Below are 4,289 nucleotides of genomic sequence, written 5' to 3' on the forward strand. Positions count from 1 at the left end.
CCCGGAGCCCCGCCGGACCCGCCGGACTTCGCCGAAGCCCCGACGAGGTAGCCGCCGTTCGCCGCCCCGGTTTTCTAAGAAAACCGATTCGGTTTTTTTAGAAAACCCTAGGTTTATTTTTTTAGATCGGTTTATTTTATTTTATTTTCGGTTTATTTATTTAGCGAGCGTTTGCCCGTTCGTTCGTTTTAACGGACGAGTTCACCATTTAGTTTCAGTTAACGAACGTTCGTTCGTTAAACTGTTCGTCAGTTTTTCTTTTTCTCGGATTTTCCGCGATTATTTCCAGATCGCGATTTCTGATCCGATTTTCGTTCTAGTATAACTTTTCGCTCGTTTATCGGAATCAGGCGATTCAAGCGCCTAGAGTTTCATCTCGAAACCTTCTTTCCGTTTAACCAACTCAAACAAGTTTTTGCTTCGGTAAAATTTGACTTAGGTCCAGATTAGTAAATGAAGCTTGTTTCTTTCGCCGTTTGACTTTCTTTGCTTTGTTTGATTTGATTCTTTTTGCAAATTGGAGTTCTTAAGTTGAACTTTCTGGTTAGATCTCTTATTTGAGTTTTATCTGTGCATTAGATGAGTGCTTATTGTATGCCTGTTTGTTTGCGATAGAGTACCCGGAGTGCGCCGCTTGCTACTTCGAAGCTCTAGGTTTCACGGATCATCAGCAAGCCAAGTAAAACTTTGATCATACTTCTTTACTACCCAGTTTTATTGCATTACATCAATCCTCAAACACTGCATGATTAGGATCTAATTAAATTGTGGGTTTTGGGAAGTAGATGAGGTAGTATCTATTACCTGTTTTATTATCAAACCCTTCGGAGTTACTTCTACGTTTGCTTATTATGCCATGCTATGCTAGTAGACGTGAATTGGGTGAGTGTATCCATGACAGATGTGAGATTGTTATTTAATGGTTTATTTAAGGTGGCAACTTAAACACACATCTGGGTGGATTGAGGCACCTGGGTATTCCAGCGATTGCCTGTTTTTCTTTTGGACCGCCACCCAGGCTCAAAGGGATCATGAGATTTTTCATGCTAGAAACTTCCGTGTGCAGCCACAAGCTACTACGGGCTCTAGCATAGTTGATTAAGTCGTGTGAACTCTTATAGTGGTAGACTAGCAGATGTAGGGGATGTAGGTTGGTACTGTCTACCCGATCGTAAGGTGCAAACGCTTCTGAAAGACTATGTCTTGGTCATCCGTTTCTCAAACACCCTGTAGTGCGAGAAATCCGACGAAGGAGATCGAGTCTTGTGGGGAAAAGTGCGCAAACCTCTGCAGAGTGTATAAGCTAATCATGGTTAGCCGTGTCCCCTGTTATGGACATCTTGAGTATCTAGTACTTGGATTATCATGTGAATCTCATCATGTTACTTTAATTTAATTTGTTGGGTTTAATGATGATGCTTAATTGGGATTGAGAGGATGTCTATCTTCTCAATGTTTAACAACCACCATGATAGTTAAATCAAATTTATTCCTTTGCAGTAGGAAAAAATTGGCTTTATGCAAAAATGTAACCGTGGAGCTTTCCACCAACCATATATGCATGTAGTATAGCATATTCCTGTTTATTACTCTCTATGTGTTACATTGCCAGCATATTCCATGTGCTGACCCGTTTTCGGGCTGCAACGTTCATGTTGCAGACTTTTCAGACGACGAGTAAGGTGCCTTAGGTCGTGGTCTTATACTCAGTGATGCCGTCGGAGTTGATGGACTCACTTATCTTCCAAGCCTTCCGCGGTTATCGTTATTAGATGGCCTTAAGCCATATTTATTGTAATAAGTTCTCTTTTGAGACATTCGATGTAATAAGTGTGTGATTGCTACTCTGTTATAAATCCTTCGGGTACTGTGTGCGTCAGCATTACTGATCCAGGGATGACACTGATGCACAGAGACTTGACCGTCTGAGGTCTGGTCGCTACACAAAACTACAAATAACTGGAACGAGTGATAGATTTATTATTCTGATAATTTGGTAGTAGCTATACATAAATAATTTATCTGCCAGCAGTAAAAAATATGCCATGCATTATTTACGCAAACCAATATTTTTGGTATAGGGATAGAAAGATATTTCAGCATTCAAATCAATAAGGCTGGAATAATCTAAGAGTATTATCACTACAGAGCAACAATTTATGAACTTGATGTCAGTCATGAGTAATAATATATGGAAATCTATTTTGGAGTGCAAGAGTTCAATTTAGCAGATCTGACACACCAGACATGAATGTGCTTACCTGCTTTGCCATGCGGGCCTAGTCAACTCTCGTTTAGCTACAATCAAAGATAAGATTTGTTAGAACATTCTTGTGGTCAAAACTTATCATCATGCAAACAATGGGCCTATCTATTAGCTGCTTGTAGTGTCAAACATAAAACCGAAAGGCCTTTTACTCCACCTTGCATGAAGAGTTTCTACTCACACATGTGTACTACTAATTAAACAAGAAAAGCTACAGAGGTAAACTGACTTTTCTCTAATCAGACTCTCTGGACACACCTAGAAGCACAGATAAATACGCTACTGGGCAGAACACATAATCTAATACAGTATAACACTGACTAAGCCTAGGTTTGTGAACAGAGATAAATTCTAAAACAGTATGGTAGGCCAGAAGGAGGGACCAGAATGCTATATAAAGCACATGCCCAAAGAAACTAAAACTAAGCAGAGCATTGACTGAATAGGTAGCAAAGGCACGTACATCCAAATTCCATAAAAAACCAAAGGAGGTATAATCACTAAATTAGGAATCTAATTAACATAGTAAACAAACCTAGATTAAACAGCCTAACTCAAATGGACAAGAGTAAATTGAAGCCTACATGCCTCAATATCACAACAGAGGACGAGCAGGACCAACCGACTAATCAGCAAACTATTGGTATAAAGCCAAAAATAAATAGTAAACAAAACAAAGAAAAGAACAAAAGCACCAAGAATCATGTGCAAATGAACAAAAAACCGAGGGCCTAGCATGATCCAGACAAGGAACAAGAAGCACACACCTATAATCCAGGAAAAAACAATTAAGGAAGATAGGACTCAACATAAATCCAACCAGGAAATAATACCCTTTGCCTTTCATTGGCTAGCCTGCACACACTAGACTGAATCTAGCAGCATACGCAAATAGAAAAGACAAGGAATATACACTACTTCACAAACGTAACCCTAGGTCTGGAAAAGAAGAGAAGCACAAAGAAGGAGAAGAAAAGCAATCGACCTGTACATCCCTGGATGAAGACGCAGGCTGGCACAGATCGACCAAGGAACTGACGAGAAGAACGAGTACCTGCACATGATGGATCAATCCGCAGCAAATTCAGAGACAAAATCACGGTTAAGCTGCTGGGAATGACCAAGAACGGGGCAAAATAAATGCCTGCCCACAAATTGGTCAATGCACCATCAGATCTAGCACACTGACGGCAAGAACAAGGGATACCGGGGTCGCACAGCGAATCCATCACAGTTGACGCCAAGACCAACCTTGAGAACGAGTGGGCCATCTTCTTCCTCCCACATGGCCTCATGTTCCTCTCCCAGCTGCTTCCTCGTCGAGCTCGAGCTCATCCATGGCCGTCGCCGCGCTCACCAATGAGCCGCCGAGCCCAAATCTTGCGCCCTCCTCGACCACAACACTGGATCTGGCACCGGTATGAGTCGCTCGACGGGGCAGGGGGTTGGAACTAGACTGCGGCGGGGCAGGGAGGCGCGGGCGGGTCTAGGGTTTGGAGGGAGGAAGATAGGCAAGGTGGCATGAAGAGGAGCGCGCCTCTCGACCCCGACGCTGGATCCGGCACGAGCATGACCCGCTCGACGGGGCAGGGGGCTGGAACTGGACAACGCCGGGGCGGGGAGGTGCGGTGGGTCTAGGGTTTGGAGGGGGGAGAGAGGCGAGGCGACAGGGAGAGGAGAGGGTGCGGCGCGAGTGCAGGCCTGCAGGGGGAGCGACGACCAGGCGCTTACCCCCTACTGATATTTGATATTTTCCCAACCTCGTGAAGTGACGAAAATGCCCTCGGTGGGCACTGGGAATTACAGGCAGTGGCATCCCGGTTCTAACACTATTCATTGCAATAGTGTTTCAATCTGATCCGACGACTGAGGTGATTTCTGAGGAAGATCCGACAACCCAGATCACATCAAGCAATCGAAATGGACGACCAGATGTTCCAAATCGCTGAGAGCGCTCGGGGCTCCCCTCCGTTCTTGTTTCTGGATTGGTTGATAGTTTTGGATTTCACAATTTCGTGACAAC

General features: G+C 43.8%; 1 long non-coding RNA gene across 1 annotated transcript; it reads right to left on the bottom strand.

The window, feature by feature from the left end:
- Nucleotides 1-2,092: 2,092 nt before the first annotated feature.
- On the bottom strand, nucleotides 2,093-3,720 carry LOC119281205. The gene is made up of 3 exons (XR_005138299.1): nucleotides 3,518-3,720; nucleotides 3,252-3,320; nucleotides 2,093-2,298 (listed from the first exon to the last, which is right to left on the bottom strand). It is a non-coding gene; the product is annotated as an uncharacterized LOC119281205 (long non-coding RNA).
- Between the last annotated feature and the right edge of the window lie 569 nt (nucleotides 3,721-4,289).

The sequence above is a fragment of the Triticum dicoccoides genome, chromosome 3B (assembly GCF_002162155.2).
Source record: "Triticum dicoccoides isolate Atlit2015 ecotype Zavitan chromosome 3B, WEW_v2.0, whole genome shotgun sequence".
Classification (NCBI taxonomy): domain Eukaryota; kingdom Viridiplantae; phylum Streptophyta; class Magnoliopsida; order Poales; family Poaceae; genus Triticum; species Triticum dicoccoides.